Raw genomic sequence first — 25,004 nt, 5'->3', positions numbered from 1 at the left:
ATGTATTTTTCCTGTTAGGAACCAGCAACATTTTTGTGTTTATTTATCCTTCAAAGAACTATTTCTTCTCTGGTAACTGACTCGTTTTTATCATTGATCAAAAACTAAAGGGTGAGGGACGAAAGTGTGATGGATTAAAAAATTTATCTTTTTTAAGGAAAGAAAATTCATTTTCACAAATTTACAAGTGTTGTTGCTGGTGGAGGACTTACTCCACTGTGCAATTAGACTGGGAATTAAACTCAAGTTACCCTTCTTCCTCAGGAATCACCATTATTTCAGAAATGGGTTTCTCGTGTACTTTCTTGAATGAAGCTACAGTCTGTTTCACCAGATGATTTTGATTTGGAAGCTAGGAGTCAGTGGAAGCTATGCTGTGCACAAACCGCAAGGCGCCTCCTCTCACTCGAGCCCATTTTTGCGATAGGGAGAAAGAGTTTCTCCTCTAAGAGCCACTAAAGAGAAGAGGGGAGGCGGTGAGGACCGAGCCTAGGAGAGGCCTTGGCACGGCTACAGCAGGTCCACGATGCGGTCGCGCAGGAGGCGGGCTGCGCGCCCGCGGTGGGCCTTGCTCTTGCTGCTGGCCTTGGCCTTGGCCTTGACCATCGGGCTGATCACTGTGACCGTCTGCTCCTCAGCCCGCCCCCAGCCCTTGAGCCTGACCTGGGAGACGTCCTGTGGCCACCTGTGGTGCAGCTGCCGTGGCGGTAGACCACTGTAAACAGTCTATAGGCTCTGTGGCATTTAAAGTTCTTATTTTTAACCCCTGGGGAAAGCAGTCTTTACTAATTTCCAAGTCCACAGGATAGTCAGTATTTCTGATGAGGTCTGACAGCCCCCAGTCCTGTACACAAACCATTGGAGGCACAGCAGAAGCCCAGGAGGGAGCTTTTCCTGAGTCACTCTCCCACTGATCTCCACCTCTTGTTCGGTTTTGGTGGTGTCACCCTGGACAGACTCTCTGGCCACCAGGCTCCCCAGCACGTCCTGGACGGTGCGTATCTTATCGGACTGGATGTCCAGCTGCAGGTTGAAGAATGGCTGCCCAGTGGCAGACTCTTTTGAACTCTGTTGGTAAACCACAGACCTGATGTGTCCACCAAAAATGCCAGCGATGGGGGTCTGAACAAAGGCCACCTGGTGAGTGACTGAGGTCTTGTTTTGGGGGCCCACTTGCTCCCACTTATCCTCACTTCCTTCTCCTGGTTTTTCCTGCTCCTCTTCATTCACTGAGTGGCTTTTGGGTCCACTGGAAACAGTAAGGTTTTCATTATCTGGTGAGAGAAGTTTCTTTCGGTTCAGCATTTCCTCCTGGAGTCTGTTTAGAATGAAGCCTAAGTACACCTCAGCATCTTCTTGCCCATCCTTTTCAGACAGGCTCCACTTGATCATCGTCAGGAGTCTACAAATATATGTGGGTTCAAAGGCAGCTCTGGGGCGGATATCCCTCACGATTTTATCTCCAAGAGCTTGACTGGGTTTTGGAGGTACTGGCATATTAGTAAACTCATTCATTAGCTAAACAAAGCTGTCTGTCATGGGTGTGGACGTACAAGGGCTTTGCACTTTTGAATACAGAGAAATGAACTTCATCAGGTGATGCATCGGCGGGCAAGCCACCAACGCCTGCAGTGTGGCTTTGATGTAGCACCAATTTCCTTTGTAGATCAGCCCGCAGGGTTGCAACAACACTGGTTTATGAATCAGGGTGGTGTTCCCCAGGAGCTCTGCGATCTTTATGGCTTCGGGATCCTCTGAAACTGGAACCAGCCCTTCCTTGACTTCTGCCTGCTTTTCAGAGACCAGGGGAGACGTGGTGGGAGGGGAGTTCTTAGTTTCCACAGAAGCCACAGGCGAGCAGGAGGAAGAGGGCTTAGAATCATGAAAAAGGCTGGCCCACGACTTGGCAGGCTGACTGGTGGGCACTGTGCCCGCTGCAGAGGCCGGGGTGTCCACAGGAGGTGGGGTGCTCTCCGCCTTGGCAGGGCCAGGTCCAAGCTCTCCACAGTGTGCAACTCCACCCCGCTGGCAGCTGTTCCCTCACCCAAGGATTCAAGTATTTGTCCCTTAGCGACTTCAAGGTTCTGAGTAATCTCAGTCCCCATGGAGGGCTGAGCCATAGCTGTCCTCAACAGGGTGTCCCTGCTGGGAATCAGCCCCGGGGCAGCCCTCAGCTACCCTGCAGTCCTGGCCCCACCGTCCAGGGCTCAATGAGGTGCGGCGTCGCTGACAAAGTCTGTGGTGTCCAGAGGGCTGCCCCAAGTCCGAGAGTGGGGGGGATGTGGGCACATCCCCCATCGAGTCTGCATCCTGGGTGCTTACACTGTTGGGGACTGCTGGCTTGGATGACCACCGACCAGGGCTTCTGCTGAAGAGCTGCCCTCGGCACTTTCAAGTGACTGTAATATCCAGGAGGATGTTTTTTCTTCTTTTTGCGCTCCCTTTCTACCGCACAGTTGTACTCATCTCACATGCTAGCAAAGAAATGCTCAAAATTCTCCAAGCCAGGCTTCAATAGCACATGAACTGTGAGCTTCCAGATGTTCAAGCTGATTTTAGAAAAGGCAGAGGAACCAGAGATCAAATTGTCAATATCTGCTGGATCATCAAAAAAGTGAGAGAGTTCCAGGAAAACATCTATTTCTGCTTTATTTACTATGCCAAATCCTTTGACTGCGAGGATCACAACAAACTGTGGAAAATTCTGAAGGAGATGGGAATACCAGACCACCTGACCTGACTCTTGAGAAACCTGTATGCTGGTCAGGAAGCAACATTGAGAACTGGACATGGACCAACAGACTGGTTCCAAATAGGAAAAGGAGTATGTCAAGGCTGTATATTGTCACCCTGCTTGTTTAACTTATATGCAGAGTACATCATGAGAAATGCTGGACTGGGGGAAACACAAGCTGGAATCAAGACTGCAGGGAGAAATATCAATAACCTCAGATATGCATATGACACTACCTTGATGGCAGAAAGTGAAGAAGAACTAAAGAGCCTCTTGATGACAGGGAAAGAAGAGAGTGAAAAAGTTGGCTTAAGGCTCAACCTTCAGAAAACTAAGATCATGGCATCTGGCCGCATTAATTCATGGCAAATAGATGGGGAAACAGGGGAAACAGTGATAGACTTTATTTTTCTGGGCTCCAAAATCACTGCAGATGGTGATTGCAGCCATGAAATTAAAAGACGCTTACTCCTTGGGGAAAAAGTTATGACCAACCTAGAGAGTGTATTAAAAAGCAGAGACATTACTTTGTCAACAAAGGTCCGTCTAGTCAAGGCTATGGCTTTTCCAGTGGTCATGTATGGATGTGAGAGTTGGACTATAAAGAAAGCTGAGAACCAAAGAATTTATGCTTTTGAACAGTGGTGTTGGAGAAGACTCTTGAGAGTCCCTTGGACTGCAAGGAGATCCAACCAGTCCATTCTAAAGGAGAGCAGTCCTGGGTATTCATTGGAAGGACTGATGTTGAAGCTGAAGCTCCAATACTTTGGCCACCTGATTCAAAGAACTGCCTCATTTGAAAAGACCCTGATTCTGGGAAAGATTGAGGGCAGGAGGAGAAGGGGATGACAGAGGATAAGATGGTTGGATGACATCACTGCCTCAATGGACATGAGTTTGAGTAAGCTCCAGGAGTTGGTGATGGATGGGGTGGCCTGGCTTGCTGCAGTCCATGGGGTTGCAAAGAGTAGGACACGACTGAGGGACTGGACTGAACTGAACTGTCCGAGACCACCTGAAACGCCGTCATTCTCTATAATTTCCACCTCGGCATGAGAGCTGCCATCCAGGGCAAGGGTAGGGCCCGAGTACTGGCAGTCGGCGGAAGTGTAGTTCACTTCTTTATCAATGTCATCAGGGAGCTTTTTGGAAGTTGTGCAGCTAAGGACAAATTCAGGGGCCTGAGGATTCAACGTACTGGAAATACTGTAGTTGGGCATTCTCGGCAAAGTGTCACTGGGTTCGATTACTTCATTAACAACATATACAATTCTCTGAAAGTTGTGTCCATTGGGGAGGTCACCAGCAGCCTGTGCGCCACACAGAACTGTCCCACTGTGTGGAGGAAGCTCCACTGAAGCATGAGGAGTCACAGAGAACTGATTGAATTCATCAGGGCTAAAATCTCCAAAAATATACTGCAGGTGGCAGATGGTCCTAGTGGCCCCTTTTAGTAACCCTCGGTGATCATCCAACTCCTCATGCTGCTTCCCCCTGAATGTTGAGTTTCAAGCCAGCTTTCTCACTCTCCTCTTTCACCATCATCAAGACGCTCTTTAGTTCCTCTTCACTTTCTGCCATTAGAGTGGTATCATCTGCATATCTGAGGTTGCTGATATTTCTGTCGGCAATCTTAAGTCCAGCTTGTGCTTCATCCAACCTGATGTTTCTCATGATGTACTCTGCATAGAAGTTAAACAAGCAGGGTAACAATATACAGCTTTTTCATACTCCTTTCCCAATCTTGAACCAGTTTTTTTGTTCCATGTCCAGTTCTAACTGTTGCTTCTTGACCCACAGACAGGTTTCTCAGGAGACAGGTAAGGTGGTCTCAGTTCAGTTCAGTTCAGTCACTCAGTCGTGTCCAACTCTTTGTGACCCTATGAAGCACAGCACGCCAGGCCTCCCTGTCCATCACCAACTCCCGGAGTTTACTAAAACTCATGCCCATCAAGTCTGTGATGCCATCCAGCCATCTCATCCTCTGTCGTACCCTTTTCCTCCTGCCCCCAATCCCTCCCAGCGTCAGGGTATTTTCAAATGATTCAGCTCTTCGCATGAGGTGGCCAAAGTATTGAAGTTTCAACTTCAGCGTCAGTCCTTCGAATGAACACCCAGGACTTATCTCCTTCAGGATGGACTGGTTGGATCTCCTTGCAGTCCAAGGGACTCTCAAGAGTCTTCTCCAACATGACAGTTCAAAAGCATCAATTTTTCGGTGCTCAGCTTTCTTCACAGTCCAACTCTCACATCCATACATGACCACTGGCAAAACCATAGCCTTGACTAGACGGACCTTTGTTGGCAAAGTAATGTCTCTGCTTTTTAATATGCTCTCTAGGTTGGTCATAACTTTCCTTCCAAGGAGTAAGCGTCTTTTAATTTCATGGCTGCAGTCACCATCTGCAGTGATTTTGGAGACCCCCCCAAAAAAAGTCTGACACTGTTTCCACTGTCTCCCCATCTATATCCCATGAGGTGATGGGACCAGATGCCATGATCTTAGTTTTCTGAATGTTGAACTTCAACCCAAATTTTTCACTCTTCTTTTTCACTTTCATCAAGAGTCTCTTTAGTTCCTCTTCACTTTCTGCTATAAGGGTGGTGTCATCTGCATATCTGAGGTTATTGATATTTCTCCCAGCAATCTTGATTCCAGCTTGTGCTTCTTCCAGCCCAGCGTTTCTCATGACATACTCTGCATATACGTTAAATAAGTGGGGTGACAATATACAGCCTTGACGTACTCATTTTCCTATTTGGAGCCAGTCTGTTGGTCCATGTCCAGTTCTAACTGTTGCTCCCTGACCTGCATACAGGTTTCTCAAGAGGCAGGTCAGGTGGTCTGGTATTCCCATCTCCTTCAGAATTTTTCACAGTTTATTGTGATCCACACAGTCGAAGGCTTTGGCGTAGTAAATAAAGCAGAAATAGATGTTTTTTCTGGAACTCTCTTGCTTTTTTGATGATCCAGCAAATATTGACAATTTGATCTCTGGTTCCTCTGCCTTTTCTAAAACCAGCTTGAACATCTGGAAGTTCTTGGTTCACGTATTGCCGAAGCCTGGCTTGGAGAATTTTGAGCATTACTTTACTAGTGTGTGAGATGAGTGCAATTGTGTGGTAGTTTGAGCATTCTTTGGGATTGCCTTTCTTAGGGATTGGAATGAAAACGGACCTTTTCCAGTCCTGTGGCCATTGCTGAGTTTTCCAAATTTGCTGGCATATTGAGGGCAGCACTTTCACAGCATCATCTTCACTTTGCTGGAGCAGCTGTGAAGAGATACCCCACGTCCAAGGTAAGAGAAACCCAAGTAAGACGGTAGGTGTTGCGAGAGGGCATCAGAGGGCAGACACACTAAAACCATAATCACAGAAAACTAGCCAACTTGATCACAGGACCATAGTCTTGTCTAACTCAATGAAACTAAGCTATGCCATGTGGGGCCACCCAAGATGGTCAGGTCATGGTGGAGAGGTCTGACAGAATATGGTCCACTGGAGAAGGGAATGGGAAACCACTTCAGTATTCTTGCCTTGAGAACCCCATGAACAGTATGAGAATGCAAAATGATAGGATACTGAAAGAGAAACCCCCCAGATCGGTAGGTACCCAGTATGCTATTGGAAATCAGTGGAGCAATAACTCCAGAAAGAATGAAGGGATGGAGCCAAAGCAAAAACAATACCCAGTGGTGGATGGGACTGGTGATAGAAGCAAGGTTCGATGCTGTAAAGAGCAATATTGCATAAGAACCTGAAATGTTGGGTCCATGAATCAAGGCAAATTGGAAGTGGTCAAACAGGAGATGGCAAGAGTGAACATAGACATTCTAGGAATCAGTGAACTAAAATGGACTGGAATGGGTGAATTTAACTCAGATGACCATTATATCTACTACTGTGGGCAGGAATCCCTTAGAAGAAATGGAGTAGCCATCATAGTCAACAAAAGAGTCCAAAATGCAGTACTTGGATGCAATCTCAAAAACGACAGAATGATCTCTGTTCGTTTCCAAGGCAAACCATTCAATATCACAGTAATCCAAGCCTATGCCCCAACCAGTAACTCTGAAGAAGCCGAAGTTGAACGGTTCTGTGACGACCTACAGGACCTTTTAGAACTAACACCCCAAAAAAGATGTTCTTTTCATTATAGGGGACTGGAATGCAAAAGTAGGAAGTCAAGAAACACCTGGAGTAATAGGCAAATTTGGCCTTGGAGCAAGGAATGAAGCAGGGCAAAAGCTATTAGAATTTTGCCAAGAGAACACACTGGTCATAGCAAACACCCTCTTCCAACAACACAAGAGAAGACTCTACACATGGACATCACCAGATTGTCAACACCGAAATCAGGTTGATTATATTCTTTGCAGCCAAAGATGGAGAAGCTCTATACAGTCAGCAAAAACAAGACCTGGAGCTGACTGTGGCTCAGATCATGGATGTGGTCTAGTATTCTCATTTCTTAAAGAATTTTCCAAAGTTTGTTGTGATCCACACAGGCAAAGGTTTTAGTGTAGTCAATGAAGCAGAAGTAGATGTTTTTCTGGAATTCCCTTGCTTTCTCTATGAGCCAACAATTGTTGGCAATTTGATCTCTGGTTTCTCTGCCTTTTCTAAACTCAGCTTGTGCATCTGGAAGTTCTTGGCTCATGTGCTGCTGAAGCCTAACTTGAAGGATTTTGAGCAGAAGCTCATTAACATGTGAAATGAGTGCAGTTGTACAGTTGTCTACACTCTGTGCCAGGGACTCAGCTTTGGACGTTCATATGAGGAAACTTGTTCTCAAAGCGTTGTTCCAGATGAGCAGTGTCAGCATCACTTAAAAACTTGTTGGAAATTCATAGTCTTTAGTTCCAACACAGACCTATTGAACCAGAAATTCTGAGGGTGGGGCAAGCAGTTTGTGTTTCCTCAGCCCTCCAGCGGTTCTGATGCATGCTTAAGTTTGAGAACCACTGTTAAGTTTGAGAATGTTAAGTAAGTTAAGAGAAACTTAACAATTTCTCACTGTTAGGTTGAGAAACTTAAGTTTGAGAAATGGGAGACATAAAAGGAAGAAACACAAGCACCTGAGTGTCTACATGGAATAAAGCTGAACATGTGAATCTGGAGCTCAGGAGAGAGTTTCGGTGGGAGATGATCAACTTAGAGTGTTATTCGAAGCTATGGGAACAGGTGAGATAACCTAGAGAGAAAGTCAAAGAGGGAGATGAAGCCTGATCACTGAGGCATGGGAAACTCCAATATTTAGAGAAAGGGAAGTGGAAGAGGAGCTGGAAAAGGAGTCTGAGGAGTGGGAACAGAAACGCTAGAGGGCAAACTAACAGTGAGGTTGTGGAAGTTAAGAGGCAGAAGCGTTTCAGAGGGGAAGCTGGAACCTCCTCTGCACCATGCAGAACCTCTCTCCTCTTCACTGAATACCAGCAATGTCTTGTTGGAGAACTGACCGTGACTCAAGTGTGACTGAGTTAAAGTAACCCCTGCACCAATATTTGGTACAGGAATGAATCTGAAGCCTAATTTTGGCCAGTAAGATTGGAGAAGTGTACTAGTGACTTCTGCGAAAATCCTTCCTTTTTTAGATAGAGAACAACAGGAAGCTAGTGTCTATCTCTCATTGGATGTAAATAATATAGCCCTAGTTGTTACTGAAGCCCATATCATGACAACAAAGGGCCAAGATGGCATCATTTTAGGACCATAAATGTCCTTATTTATAAAATGAGGAGATGCTAGTACCTACATCACAGAGAATGGAGCTGGCATTTTGGACACTCACGTAAAGAAATTAAAGGAACTAAAGCTCTTGATGACATGATTGAGCTGCCAAATCATCCAAAGCAAACTTTCTGTTTGTAAGCTAATACATTTCCTTGTTACGTCAGCTTAATTTAGGATTTCTGTTTCTTGTAGCTGGAAGCAGCTTATCTAATACAGTGATATATGAAGGCTATTTCTATTTTTAATTGTCAGAAAGTCCCTGATTTATTACAAATTCTCAAGAAAGATTATTTGTATGATGTATTGTTCAATGAATGTTGTAAAGTACTTTTCTAATGAAAGGGAATCTGCATCCTAATCTTATAAAACAACAGCAAAAAAAAAAAATCAGCTTAGGAATAATGGATTAAGCATTTTACTTATCTTAGAATGATATATATTTCCTATTAATGTATTCTTCTACAATTCAAGTCATATATTAATATTAAAACCTCAATGGAACTAATTTTTTGAACTCTCATTTGGCAGAAAAAATGCAAATATTGAAAGTTTATGTCCTATCCTTCCTGTAACTCTGACTAATTGTATGGACTAAAAATTAGGTCTAGGAAAAGAAGATCTTGAATTTTCAATATGCAAAACACTATAAACATGAATATGCATATAAAGTCAATGGTTTGACTGTTTGAAATATTGATATCTTAATTGCATTGAGAAAACTGATCTATTAAAATACAATGAAAGTTAATACTTCAAATTAATTTTATTTACTACTGGAACACTAGAGGAGGTTGTACAAAGACTGTAAGAATGCTAATTTAGAAATCAGGAGCTTATTATAGTTCCATCCCTGCCACCAGGTGTGTAGTCTCAGATACATGTTAACCTCTTCTTACCTTATCTAAGGAGAGTGAGGAGAGGTTGATCTTGGTAACACGTAAAGTTCTTCTAGTTCTATAATTCTATAATTTAAATTGTTATCTTAAATCTCTAAAGTGAAATAATTAAAGGTTTATTTTAAAAAATTAATTAATTAATTTTAATTGGAGAATAATTGCTTTACAATATCGTGATGATTTTTGCCATACATTGACATGAATCAGTCACAGACGCACATGTGTCCCCCATCCTAACCCCCCTCCCACTCACCTCCCTCCCCACCCCATCTCTCTGGGTTGTCCCAGCGCACCGGCTTTGACTGCCCTGCTTTATGCATTGAACTTGCACTGGTCCTCTGTTTTACATATGGTAACACGCTTGTTTCAAAGCTATTCTCTCAAATCATCCCATCCTTGCCTTCTCCCACATAATCCAAAAGTCTGTTCTTTACATCTGTGTCTTTTTTGCCTCCTTGCATATAGAATCATCCTTACTGTCTAAGTTCCATATACATGTGTTAATACACTGTATTGGTGTTTGTCTTTTTGACTTACTTCACTCTGTATAATAGGCTCCAGTTTCACCCACCTCATTAGACCTGACTCAAACGCATTCCTTTTTATAGATGAGTAATATTCCATTGTGCATATGCACTACAAATTCCTTATCCATTTATCTGTTGATGGACATCTAGGTTGCTTCCATGTCCTAGCTATTGTAAACAGTGATGCAATGCATATTGGGGTACATGTGTCTCTTTTAATTCTGGTTTCCTTGGTGTGTGTGCCCAGCAGTGGGATTGCTGGGTTGTATGACAGTTGTATTTAAGTTTTTTATGGAATGTTCATACTATTCTCCATAGTGGCTGTTCCAGTATGCATTCTCACCAACAAAAATTTCTCCTTTCTCCACACCCTCTCCAGCAATTACTGTTTGCAGATTTTTGATGGCAGCCATTCTGACCAGCATGAGATGATATCTCATTGTGGTTCTGATTTGTATTTCTCTAATAATGAGTGATGTTGAGCATCTTTATTTGTGTTTATTATAAAGGCTCATTTCTATAAACATATTCTATGTAATCCATTCTACTTACAATCCCAAATTGGTAGCTGTTTTTGATTTGTAACAGTCTCTTTCAAACATTTCTATTTCAAATTATTTACTAGGATCAGGTAGAAAGCTTCCATACGGATGAGTTTTAATTAAAATACCTGTGTGCCATGCACTGGAAAACCATATTTTAAAGAGAAGTGCAAACAGACTATCACAATGACAAAAATTCCCTCTTTCTGGTGGCTAGAAACAGGACTAAGATGAAGCATGATTCTAAAACCAGCAATGTTTTCCATAAATCATGAGATTATCATTAACAAATTCCTATTAAAAATGCCACTGTGGCATTCTTATTTACAGTGTGATAAGGGCTGCCTCAGCAGGGTTAGTTTTGTGGCATGAAGTGCTTAGTGTTTCATTTGTACTGCAGGGTCTTCTGTGCCAAACATGCTTCATCCATCCAACAGCCAAAGTCAGCCATACGCAAATGTGGGCAACAATGCTGATCTTCTACATAGGTTTCTGAATATTAATAGATAAATGTTTTATTTATTTCCTTTAATCTACTGTTAGCTACTCTGAGCTCTCTTTTCACCTCCTCCACAACAAAAGACACATATACTGTAAATTACTATTAATTTGGGGCATTTTCTTAGTAAATTCTTTGTCTTCTCTAATGTTAAAAGGCAATAGAAGCACTTAACCTTTGGCTTAATAAATATGATTCAATCGAGTTAAACTGCTGTTCTTCCAGAACTTAAAAAGTAAAATACCAATATAAATATGTGGTAATTATCACCAGAACTGTTCATTTTTAACTATTAAATTTAAACAAAGAGCAACTGCTGTTTGTTCATGCAAAACAAACAGTGCCTGCTTAAGATCTTTTTGATTAATCTGCCTCTCTGTGTGCAGATCCAGGAGAAAGCATCGCCTTGGCCTCAGCACACACATCTATGAAATGGAAAAAGCTTTGCAGTCCCAGTCAATTGTTAGGGTTTTTCCAAAGCAGGGGTTTAGTGGTAAACAATGGGGTGGCTGGGGCAGAGGAGTCCAATTCCTGGTGAACAGGCCAACATACCCAAGGCCTGGCAAATGCAGCCTAGTTCTAGGACCAGCATCAGGAAAAAAGGAGGTGCTTTGCTATTGGTCTTCCCTAATGACTCAGTTGGTAAAGAACCTGCCTGCAATGCAGAAGACCTGGGTTTGATCCCTGGGTCAGGAAGATCTTCTGGAAAAGGAAATGGCAACCCAGTCTAGTACTCTTGCCTGGAGAATTCCATTGACAGAGGAGGCTGGCAGGCTATGGTCCATGGGATCACAAAGAGTCAGACACGACTGTAAGACTAACTTTTAGTTTTTGCTATTGGGGGAAGGTGGCTGAATAGGTGAGAAGAGGAACTTAGAAGATAGCAGGCCAGATCTTTCTAAAAACTGCATCCAAAGCAAGAATAATGAGAAAGAGGAAACTTCATGACCCAGAGGCAGAGGCACTGCTGTGAGCACCAGGGCAGACTGGAGTGTGCTCAGCACACTGGGTCTCCTGGGAGGACACCAGGCGGTGAAAAGGCAGATGGGCCCAGACAGTGACGGCTGCATGGAGACCCTCGTGTTTCCAGACTCTCCCAACGTGAAGTAAAAATCCGCAGGCCATCACAGCTTATTTTGTTTGGTTGGATTTCTTATAGAAACTGGGGTAAAGGGAGAGTTGGATGTTAAACCTTCTGAGAGGAGGAGAGGCTGTGGGGAACCAAAGGGAGGGTCCAGACAGGCACTGCCTGTGGGCAGGAATTCCCACTGTCTGAGAGGGGGGAAGCCCTGGCTGACCCCTTGGTTACATGAGAGAGATGAAACAGGAACTGTCTGCTGTAACTTACGTTACCAGCGTCAGCACTCAGGACGGGGCAGGCTGGGCCCGGTCTCCTGGCGCGGGGCTGGCCGGAGTGAGGTAACGGACAGATCCCGGTGCTGGGGGGAGACACTGCCTGGGGACCCGGGGCTCTGACCAGGGTGAGTCAAGCTGAGCATGTGAGTGGGTATCCATGTGTGGGAGGTGTTGGCCAGGACAGAGGAATCTTAGAAACCCAAGCAGAATAAGCCAGCTGGGCAGCTTTACCTGCAGTTACTTAGAGGGTTCTCCTAAAGGATTCATGGGCTCATTCACCAACTCTGTCTTTGGCTTGAATATTTCACATTCTATTGATTCTTTGGATGAAAAAACTGATATGCAGGTTCAATATCATCTTATTTAATTTTGAAGCACTGCAGAGTAGACTGCACACGTGAGGAGTCATCAAGACCATCCTGAAAGAGCCTAAGACAGGAACAGGAATTGACATCAAATCAATACGGAAATGGACAGAGCGTGATGTCTGATTGGAGGGCATAGCAGTGAGCGGGGGGCTACTCTTTGTTGCAGTGTTTGGACTTCTCATTGTGGCGACTTCTCTTGTTGTGGAGCATGGGCTCTAGTCACATGGGTTTCAGTAGGAGTTGCGGCTTGAGGGCTCAGTAGGTGTGGCTCCTGGGATCTGGAGCACAGGCTCAATAGTTGTGGTGCACAGGTTTAGTTGCTCTGCAACCTGTGGACTTCTCCCAGACCAAGGATCAAACCCATGTCCCTTGCATTGGCAGGCTAACTCTTATCCAATGCACCACCAGGCAAGTCCAAGAACAAAAATTTTTTGAGAGCAGTTTAGAACAAAGTCATACATAACAACTCCCAACCTTGATCTAAAAAGGGCTGTGTCATGATTTCAAGGAAGGTGCACTCTACTGTTTATTTACTGTTGCATAACAAAGTATGACAAAATTATTGACTTAAAACAATATTTATTATTACACAGTTTGTATGGATCAGAAACTTGGACACGGCTTACTTAATTGAGGCCTCTGTTTCAAGGTCTGCAATCAAGGTACCAGCTCGGCTGCAGAACTCTCAAGGCTCAGCTGCTGAGTTCCCAGTTCCATATTCACTCACTTGATATTGACAAGATTCAGTTTCCTGTGGATTGTTGGCTGGAGGAAGCCCTCAGTTCCTTGCAATATGAGCCTCTTCCTAAGGCAACTGACAATATGGTGTCTGGCATTTTTCAGAATTAGGAAGAGAGAGCAAGAGGGGACAAGCAAATCAGAAGTTGGAGTCTTTTACAACCTAGCCTTGAAAGTGGCATTCCATCATTAGCACAGGTCACAGGTCTGGCCCACTCTCAAGAGTCCAGCCCACCCTCACACATGCATAGGTGGAGAATTGGGGTTCAGTTTATAAGCCTGTTTAGCATAAACAGTAAAACACAAAACAATGAGCTCCTTCAAAAATCTTTCAATCTGGGGCAACATCAAAGGTGGATTCTGAAGTTGTAGGCAAGAGGAAGTGTGAAAGCCTGGGTAAAAGGAGATTCCTTCTGTTTAGGCATCAACAGTGAGGGAATGAGAACAGATTCCAGAAGGTGGCAAAGTAGAAACACTGGTGGGATTTCTCAAGAAACATGTGAGACATCTGCTGGGCAAAAAATTATAAGATTAAAATCCACTTTGCTATTAATGGTTCATTAGTCAGAATCTTTTGCATCTTGGAAATCTAGGGGGTTAGAAGTCACAGCTGGATGCAGGCTCTCTCCACAAGGATTTTATATATGGCTTCTGATAGTTCCCAACTCCCATCCTCCTGTTTCATAATCCCCCAATATTTCTGTCTGTAACATACACTCAAGCTACAAAAGGACTGGTTGTCCTAACTTCTGTTACATGTCCACTACACAGTGCCATCACTTTGCCAACAAAGGTCTGTACAGTCAAAGTTGTGGTTTTTCCAGTAGTCATGCATGGATGTGAGAGTTGAACCACAAAGAAGGCTGAATGAAGTGAAGTGAAGTGAAAGTAGCTCAGTTATGTCTGACTCTTTGCAACCCCATGGACAATTATACAGTCCATGGAATTCTCCAGGCCAGAATACTGGTGTGGGTAGCCATTCACTTCTCCAGGAGATCTTCCCAATCAAGGGATCAAAGCCAAGTCTCCCACATTGCAGGCATATTCTTTACCAGCTGAGCTACAAGGGAAGCCCAAGAATACTGGAGTGGCTAGGCTATCCCTTCTCCAGCAGATCTTCCCAACTCAGGAATCAACCAGGGTCTCCTGTATTGAAGGTGGATTCTTTAAGAACAAAGCTGAGCACCAAAGAACTGATGCTTTTGAACTGTGGTGTTGGAGAAGACCCTTGAGAGTCCCTTGGGCTGCAAGGAGATGAAATCAGTCCACCCTAAAGGAAATCAATCCTGAATATCCTTTGCAAGGATGGATGCTGAAGCTCCAATATTTTGGTCACCTGTTGTGAAGAGGTGACTCATTAGAAAAGACCCTGTTGCAGGGAAAGATTGAGGGCAAGAAGAGACAGAGACAACAGAGGATGAGATGGTTGGATGGCATCACTGACTCAATGGGCATGAGGTTGAGCAAGTTCCAGGAGATGGTGATGAACAGGGAAGCCTGGCATGCTGCAGTCCATGTGGTCACAAAGAGTCACGACTGAGTGACTGAACAATAACAACAGCAGAAGCGCCAATCATTGTGTCCAGGAGGGTGCAGTGTCGTGACTGGCCTACCCTGAGACTCATCTTACTTGTAGAACTAAAGGCTGAGGGCACTGTCTGCAGTCATTCATACGGCCCCCCAGATATTTCCACTTTCCTTCCAAGCACACAGTAGGGTTGCAATTCTCTCTTTCATTGGGATAACTCACGGCCATGTGACTTTGACCAATGAAAGGGAGCAAGAGGGATGCATGTCACTTTAAAAAATAACATTCTTATTGAGATATAATCCACAAACCATAAAATACACTCTCTTCAGTTGTACAGTTCAGTGGTTTTCAGTATATTCACAGAGTTGTTCACTTATTCCCTCCATCTGGCTCTGGAAAGTTTTCATCACTCCAAAGTGAAACCTAATGTTCAGCAGCAGTTGCTCTCCCACCAGCCCCCGTCCATTGCTAATTTATTTTCTGTCTCTACAGACTTGCCTATTCTGGATGCTTCATACAATGTGTGGCCTTTCATGACTGGCTTCTTTCACTGAACATAATGATTCCAAGGTCATCCCAGTTGTAGTAGGATCAGTATTTCACTCCTTTCTATGGTTGAATAATATTTCAGTATGTGGATTTACTGCATTTTGGTTATCCATTCATTCACTGATGGACATTTTGGTTGTCTCTACTTTTAGCTGTTATGAATAATGCCACTATGAACATTTGTTTACAGGTTTTTGTTCTTTACATTTCTTTTGCATATATACTCAGGAGTGAGATTGCTGGGTAATGTGGTAACTCTATGTTTATCTTTTTGAGGAACTGCTAAGCTGTTTTCTAAAGCAGCTGAACTGTTTTACATTCCCACCAGCAGTGTATAAGGGTTTCAGTTTCCCTACCAACACTTATAATTTTCTGTCTTTTAAATTTAGCTATCCTTGTGGATACCTTGTTGTGATTTTGGTTTGCATTTCTTTAATGACTAAAGATGTTGAATATCTTTTCACGTGCTTGTTGGTTATTTATACATTTTCTTTGGAGAAATGTCTTTTTAAATCATTTGGGTTAAATGCCCATTTTTAACTAGATTGTCTTTTTATTGTTGAGTGTTGAGTTCTTCATATATTCTGGATACAGGTCCCTTGTCAGACATACTGTTTGCATATATGTTCTCACACTCCTTCAGTTGTCTTTTCACTTTCTTGAAGATCAAAGTTTTTCATTTTAATGAAGTCTAATTTTATTTATTTTTTTATTTTATTTGGGTCATATAGAAGGAAATATTTTAGTGTCATAAATACCTGAGATCATGAAAATTTAATCCCATTTTAAGAGTTTTATAATTTTAGCTTTTTCATTTAATTTTGCATGTTTACTTTTACATTTTTATTTTATATTTTACACTTAGTTTACATTTAGGTCTATGATCCATTTTGGATTAATCTTTCTATACAGTGTGGGATAGTTGTTCAGCTTTATTCTTTTTTATGTGAGTATCTAATTATTTCAACACCATGTTAAAAAAACCATTTTTCAAATTGATGATCACTGTAAAGATTTAATTCTGGGTTCTCAATTCAGTTTCATTGATGTTTAGCCTTCTGCTAGTACATGTGTGTACTTCCTTGGTAAGTTTTTCAAACAGTAATTTTTAAATAGTTTTATTTATTTGTTTTTGGTTGCACTGGGTCTCTGTTGTACTGCGCAGTCTTTCTCTAGCTACAGGGAAGGGAACTACTCTTTGTTGTGGCGTGCCGGCTTCTCACTGCAGTGGCTTCTGTCCTTGGAGCACAGGCTCTAGGCTTGAGGGCTTCAGTAGTTGCAGCGTGCAAGCTCAGTAGTTGTGGCACACAGGCTTGGTTGTTCCACAGCATAGGGAATCTTCCTGGGCAGGGACTGACCCTATGTTCCCTGCATTGGCAGGTTGATTCTACCCACTGTGCCACCAGGGAAGTCCATCCTATGAAGTCAGTGCACATTTGCCACACTTTATCTCTCTGCTTCTTCATTGCTCCATATAAGGGCTGAAATATTAGCCTGAGTTCCAGAGGAAGGAGAATGTGGAGAAAAGCTTGGAACCAAAGCACTCCAGACACAGTGTGAATGAGAATTCAACCTTTGCTTGAATTTACTAATATCCAGGATCATGTGCAGGCCTGTTCTGAAAAATTCAACACTAAAATTGACACTCCACATAGAGGGAGAGTGGAGACCCCAGAAAAGTCTGAAGAAAGAAAATGAGGAAGCATGCTGGTCAAGCAAAACTTCAGCTATAGTTTTAAACCCCAAAGGCTATGAACTTGCAATAAGTGTGTTTTATATTTTTTGATGTAACCTGGGAAAATCTCAGTTACCTTACCAATATCAACACTAAAAACTGATTACTATGTCCTGGGTACTGGGGTAATAGTGACTCAGTGTGTAATATGGCATTTCTACCCTCAGGATCTTACATTCTAATTGGGAAGGTTGAAAGTATACAAGGAATATAAAGAACCATACGAGCTACGTAATAAGTGATAGTAGAGAGATTTAAGAAGAAAATCTAGGATGGTTAAGAGAGAATTCATTGTGTTATGATTTAAGTTGTTCCTGCAGGGAAAAGAAGGATTTAGACAATCAAGAAGGAAGGTGTATAAAAAGTGAACAGAGGGGCATACAAAGTAGTACCAACTTACTTGGGAGACAATCAATAAATATATCAGTTTACCTGGAACAAGAGGTTTTGAGAAGTAATTGGAAGAAGAGTTTGGAGGGAAAATTGAAGAAGTCTGTGAATGATGAGTCTAAGTATTATTCTGAGGTAGTGGGAAAGCATAAAAACTTTTTTGGAGGAAAAATTATATTTTTGTGAAATTAATCTTATAGCACTGACATTAGAAACAGAAAAGGTAGGTCTACTTCATCACCTCTGAAATGACTGCAGACCAAGGCCACTCTTTAATGTATCAGGTAAATTCATCATTACAGTCTTACAGAGATTTGGAAGTGTCAATTGCTTAACTGTTGTTGTCTAAGCTAGAAATATTTCAGGCTACTGTACCAGAATACCATAGACTGAAATTTTAAAATTGGAGTCGCTCAGTCATGTCCAATTATTTGTGACCCCATGGATTGTAGCCTACCAGGCTCCTCCGTCCATGGGATTTTCCTGGCAAGACTACTGGAGTGGGCTGCCATTTCCTTCTTCAGGGTATCTTCCCAACCGAGGGATCGAACCCGTGTCTCCTGCGTTGCAGACAGGCGCTTTACCATTGAGCCACCAGGGAAGCCCGTAGACTGGGTAACTAATAAACAACAGAAATTTGTTTCTCACAGTTCTAGAGGCTGGATAGTTCAAGATCAGGGTGCCAGGAGATTCAGTGCCTGATGAGAGCTCAGATCCTGGTTCATAGATGATGCCTTCTCACTGTGTTCCCACATGGCAGAAGCAGAGAGGAGGGTCTGGAGCCTTTTTTATGAGGACACTAATCCCATTCATGAGGGTTTCATTCTCATGACCTAATCACTTCCCAGAAGCTCCAACTTCAAATACCATCACATTGGAATTAGGACCCAACATATGAATTTTGGGGTGACACAAACTTTCTGTCCATAGTGATTACTACCTAATAATGAAATTTTCTATATTGGATAGTACGGTCCAGTGCCCGAATGATAATATATATCAAAATGGTGTAAAAAAGTACATGCAGACTGTGGGGCTTTAAATTTTTGGATCCATCAGGCCTTGCAACTGATTCCAGAGACAAATAGTAGACTTTAATAGTGAAGGAAATCAAAGACTCAACCATCTGACTATGGCATTTCTGAGCCATTTTGAGTGAGAGTTGGCAAATATTTTCTCAACTGTCAAGTCTAAGAAACATGCAGATTCTGTGCAAGTGAATACAGCAGTGAACCTGTGTCTCTGTTAAAGATAAATAAAATGAGGTGATTTTAAATTTCTAAAGGGAACTTAAACCACCTGCTAAGTTGTAGAATTTAATTTGCAGGATGAATACTTGGCAATGTGACACTTCTCTCATAGCTTATTTTCTGTTTTAATGAAAATGTTCACAATGCTTTGGTTCCATCTGTTAGAGAGAGTGAAAACAACTAACTGCTATTCAAACAACAACAAAAAATACAGCTTTCTAGAAAACTATATCTAGTGCCACCAAAATGTAGAGTTATTTGTAAATTTTAAACTTCTGCCTCACTTCTAAAAAATGTTGTAATTCCGTTGCATCTTGGACTCAACATATAAATAATTTATGCAAAAATTTTAAATTTAAATTATTCCCCCACACTCCAAATGCAAACAAATGCTTTCAAAGTTATTGTGACCATGAATCTTATTGCAGCAGACTACAGATTTTCATTATAACAATTTGTAAGCAAATATTTGGTTATTTTTATAAGCCACAAATCCGGCTGGGGAGAAAATGATATGTAATAAATAAAAACTGTGCATACCACAAAGTATGTTTGTTGTTACATTTCCAGATTGGAGATAACAATAAGCTATAATACAACAGCCTCCCTACTTTATTGATTAAATTTCCATAGCTTTTTTCCCTCAGAGTAGATCAAAGTTTTATAACATTTCAACAAGTTATTTCTCAGTCATAACTCCAACATTTACAATTGTGTTGGCATGCGGTAGGCACAAATTACATGTTGGTTGAGTCAAAGACATGCAACAGTCGTCGATGTTATATCCAGGAAAGGCAATGAGGGAGAGACATAGAGGGGAGAACAAAATGGAAGAAAAAGAAAAGAAGCAGCGGGTCCCCAGTCTCTGTCCCATGGAATCACCTCGGAATTTGGCTTCGGTTTTTTTTTTTAAACTTTGAAATGCTCCTTCTTGTGCTAGGAGGAGGACTAAGGCTGAGAATGACCCATTGGTGACATGGTGTGGGGGGGTGGGGGTCCATTACCTCTGTTATACTTGCAGAAATGTAGAATTATGAAAGTCTCATCTTGTGAGTCAGTCTTGCGTTTGATTCAAGATGTCCTGGTTTTGTTTCAGTTCAGTACGTGCTGAGAGTTAGTCTCACTGAATACTAGTTTTAGATATTTGAGTTTAAGCCTAAGCACTATAAAAGTAAAGACTCTGAGACCCATGAAGTTGAATAACCAGCTAATGATCCACTGAACAGGAAGTAAATTTTATTAATGTAAACGAAAGAACTATTTACTTTAGAACATCCCAAATTCTATATAATTTTAAAGTTCAAATAAGAAGAAAATAAACAATAAATGTACTCTTTTACTGAGTTATTTCCTAATGATAACAAAAGTTAAGTCTCATTGCCAAGAGGTAAATACTTGGTAGTGATGTCTAGGCTTGGGGACTAGGTTCTAATCACTTAATACTTGGAAACATTTTACAATCTGTTTGATCTCAAACATCCTCCTCTGAAAAATGGGTATAATAATCATCCTACCTGGTTTATAGGATTCTGTTAGGATGAAAATAAAAATAAGAACATGGGTCAAATTGTAAGCATGGGTCAAAGTGTTTTATCAATTGTATGCTGTTAAAGTAAGGTATCTTTGGCAGCGTAGTTGCAGTGGTAGTTGCAACACTCTGGACCCTTCCATAGGAACCAACTGCAGGGAAATCTCACTCATTGAAACTGTTGATCAGAAAAAGAAACTGATACAGAATTGACTAAAAGATACTACGGAAAAAAGATGAAAGTGATTATTGATATAAGAACAGAATGCTTTCCAAAAATAATGCCATGGAATAGTTGATACTTGGTAGTAAGCACTTCATAGTGAATATTTTTTAATGGTAAAAGAAATAATTATTTCTGTGAAATAAACCACAAAGAAATTGATAGCTTACAGTGAACAATGTCGGATTCGTGATCTCGGAAGAAGATTTAGCTTCGGGACCAGGGACCAGGCTTGATCACTCAAGAGCTTTTGTGTAGCAAAGTTTTATTAAAGTGAACAAGGGACAGAGAAAGCTTCCGATATAGATATCAGAAGGGGGGATGGAGAGTGCCCCCTCGCTAGTCTTAGCAAGAGTGTTATATATTTTTTCAATTGGTTATTACAGTAAATCAAAAGAATGTCTCAAGGTTGTAAGGGTCTTACAAAATCCACTCCCACAATATACATTTTAAGATGACAGGATTAGTCAGAAGGGTCTTAAGAAGGAGAAACGTGTCCTCAATCAGGATACAAAGTTGTTATATAATCCTTAGTACAAAGTTTAAGATAAGTTGTTTCATAGTGTAATCATCAGCTCTGGGCTTAAAGAAAAAAAAAAAATTTATGTGATTAAGATAAAGGGATATAGAAAAAAAGTTTGTCCTTTTCTCCTTCTTAGGAGCCCCAGACCACTTTCTCCTCCTCTGGGACCCTGGACTTCTTATCAACCGACCTAAGAATTGACTGTCTCAAAATAAACTTAGTTGAGTTGGTGAGTACAAAGATCTTGAGCTCACCTCCATCCATGGGCACATGCGCAGGCGCAGGAGGGCCGAGAGGAGCTACTCCACGTCCAAGGTCAGGAGGGGCGGCTGTGAGGAGATACTCCTCGTCCAAGGTAAGGAGCAGTGGCTGCGCTTTGCTGGAGCACCTGTGAAGAGATACCTCACATCCAAGGTAATAGAAACCCAAGTAAGACGGTAGGTGTTGCGAGAGGGCATCAGAGGGCAGACACACTGATACCATAATCACAGAAAACTAGTCAATCTGATCCCATGGACCACAGTCTTATCTAACTCAATGAAACTAAGCCATGCCATGTGGGGCCAACAAGACGGATGGGTCCTGGTGGAGATGTCTGACAGAATGTGGTCCACTGGAGAAGGGAATGGCAAACTTCTTCAGTATTCTTGCCTTGAGAACCCCATGAACAGTATGAGAATGCAAAATGATAGGATACTGAAAGAGGAACTCCCCAGGTCGGTAGGTGCCCAATACATTACCGGAGATCAGTGGAGAAATAATTCCAGAAAGAATGAAGGGATGGAGCCAAAGCAAAAACAATACCCAGTGGTGGATGTGACTAGTGATAGAAGCAAGGTCCGATGCTGTAAACAGCAATATTGCACAGGAACCTGGAATGTTAGGTCCATGAATCAAATTGGAAGTGGTCAAACAGGAGATGGCAAGAGTGAATGTCGACATTCTAGGAATCAGTGAACTAAAATGGACTGGAATGGGTGAATTTAATTATATCTACTACTGTGGGCAGGAATCCCTTAGAAGATATGGAGTAGCCATCATAGTCAACAAAAGAGTCCAAAATGCAGTACTTGGATGCAATCTCAAAAACGACAGAATGATCTCTGTTCGTTTCCAAGGCAAACCATTCAATATCACAGTAATCCAAGCCTATGCCCCAACCAGTAACACTGAAGAAGCTGAAGTTGAATGGTTCTGTGAAGACCTACAAGACCTTCTAGAAACTAACACCCCAAAAAGACGTCCCATTCATTATAGGGGACTGGAATGCAAAAGTAGGAAGTCAAGAAACACCTGGAGTAATAGGCAAATTTGGCCTTGGAGTAAGGAATGAAGCAGGGCAAAGGCTATTAGAGTTTTGCCAAGAGAACACACTGGTCATAGCAAACAACCTCTTCCAACAACACAAGAGAAGACTCTACACATGGATATCACCATATGGTCAACACTGAAATCAGATTGATTATATTCTTTGCAGCCAAAGATGGAGAAGCTCTATAGAGTCAGCAAAAACAAGACTGAGAGCTGACTGTGGCTCAGATCATGAACTGCTTATTGCCAAATTCAGACTTAAATTGGAGAAAGTAGGGAAAACCACTAGACCATTCAGGTATGACCTAAATCAAATCCCTTATGACTATACAGTGGAAGTGAGAAATAGATTTAAGGGACTAGATCTCATAGGCAGAGTGCCTGATGAACTATGGATGGAGGTTCATGACATTGTACAGGAGACAGGGATCAAGGTCATCCCCATGGAAAACAAATGCAAAAAGACAAAATGGTTGTCTGAGGAGGCCTTCCAAATAGCTGTGAAAAGAAGAGAAGCAAAAAGCAAAGGAGAAAAGGAAAGATATTCCCATTTGAACGCAGAGTTCCAAAGAATAGCAAGGAGAGATAAGAAAGGCTTCCTCACTGATCAATGCAAAGAAATTAGAGGAAAACAACAGAATGGGAAAGACTAGAGATGTCTTCAAGAAAATTAGAGATACCAAGGGAACATTTCATGCAAAGATGGGCTCAATAAAGGACAGAAATGGTAGGGACCTAGAAGCAGAAGATATTGAGAAGAGGTGACAAGAATACACAGAAGAAATGTACAAAAAAGATATTCATGACCCAGATAATCACAATGGTGTGATCACTTACCTAGAGCCAGACATCCTGGAATGTGAAGTCAAGTGGGCCTTAGAAAGCATCACTACAAACAAAGTTAGTGGAGGTGATGGAATTTCAGTTGAGTTATTTCACACCCTGAAAAATGATGCTATGAAAGTGCTGCATTCAATATGCCAGCAAATTTGGGAAACTCAACAGTGGCCACAGGACTGGAAAAGGTCCATTTTCATTCCAATCCCAAAGAAAGGCGATCCAGAAGAATGCTCAAACTACCACACGATTGCACTCATCTCATATGCTAGTAAACTAATGCTCAAAATTCTCCAAGCCAGGCTTCAGGAATACATGAACTGTGAACTTCCAGATGTTCAAGCTGGTTTTAGAAAAGGCAGAGGAACCAGAGGTCAAATTGCCAACATCTGCTGGATCATCAAAAAAGTGAGAGAGTTCCAGAAAAATATCTATTTCTGCCTTATTGACTATGCCAAAGCCTTTGACTGTGTGGATCACAATAAACTGTGGAAAATTCGTCAAGAGATGAGAATACGAGACCACCTGACCCACCTCTTGCGAGGCCTATATGCAGGTCAGGAAGCAACAGTTAGAACTGGACATGGAACAACAGACTGGTTCCAAATAGGGAAAGGAGTACGTCAAGGCTGTATTTTGTCACCCTGCTTGTTTAACTTATATGCAGAGTACATCAGGAGAAACGGTGGGCTGGAAGAAGCACAAACTGGAATCAAGATTGCCGGGAGAAATATCAATAACCTCAGATATGCAGATGACACCACCCTTATGGCAGAAAGTGAAGAGGAACTGAAAAGCCTCTTGATGAAAGTGAAAGAGGAGAGTGGAAAAGTTGGCTTAAAGCTCTACACCCAGAAACCTAAGATCATGGCATCTGGTCCCATCACTTCATGGGAAATAGATGGGGAAACAGTGGAAGCAGTATCCAACTTTATTTTTTGGGGCTCCAGAATCACTGCAGATGGTGATTGCAGCCATGAAATTAAAATACGCTTACTCTTTGGAAGGAAAGCTATGACCAACCTAGAAAGCATATTAAAAAGCAGAGACATTACGTTGCCAACAATGGTCCGTCTAGTCAAAGCTATGGTTTTTCCAGTGGTCATGTATGGATGTGAGAGTTGGACTGTGAAGAAAGGTGAGTGCCGAAAAATGGATGCTTTTGAACTGTGGTGTTGGAGAAGACTCTTGAGAATCTCTTGGACTGCAAGGAGATCCAATCTGTCCATCCTAAAGGAGATCAGTCTTGGGTGTGCATTGGAAAGACTGATGCTAAAGCTGAAACTCCATTACTTTGGCCACCTGATGAGAAGAGTTGAGTCATTGGAAAAGACCCTGATGTTGGGAGTGATTGGGGGCAGGAGGAGAAGGGGACGACGGAGGATGAGATGGCTGGATGGCATCACTGACTCGATGGACATGAATTTGAGTAAACTCTGGGAGTTGGTGATGGACATGGAGGCCTGGAGTGCTGTGATTCGTGGGGTCACGACTGAGCAACTGAACTGAATTGAACTGATGAGAAAGATGAAAATCTATCAGAAAAGATCACAACCCAAGGTGTAAAGAAGGAATCACAATGGGACAGGTAGGAAGGGTGGAAACACAGTATGTGTACTGTGTTGTGAAAACTCCTTCAGCTGTGTCTGAACTTTTGCGACCCTATGGAGTGTAGCCAGTCAGTTTCCTCTGTCCATGGGATTCTCCAGGCAAGAATACTGGAGTGGGTAGCCATTT

At 42.2% G+C, this 25,004-nt stretch overlaps 1 pseudogene; it reads right to left on the bottom strand.

The window, feature by feature from the left end:
• Nucleotides 1-510: 510 nt before the first annotated feature.
• Nucleotides 511-25,004, bottom strand: part of LOC133049690 (ubiquitin carboxyl-terminal hydrolase 10-like) — a 42,961-nt pseudogene continuing 18,467 nt past the window's right edge.

Source organism: Dama dama, chromosome 30 (genome assembly GCF_033118175.1).
Source record: "Dama dama isolate Ldn47 chromosome 30, ASM3311817v1, whole genome shotgun sequence".
Classification (NCBI taxonomy): domain Eukaryota; kingdom Metazoa; phylum Chordata; class Mammalia; order Artiodactyla; family Cervidae; genus Dama; species Dama dama.
Note: the sequence above shows the minus strand (reverse complement) of the source record. Positions and strands in the feature narration are given on the sequence as shown.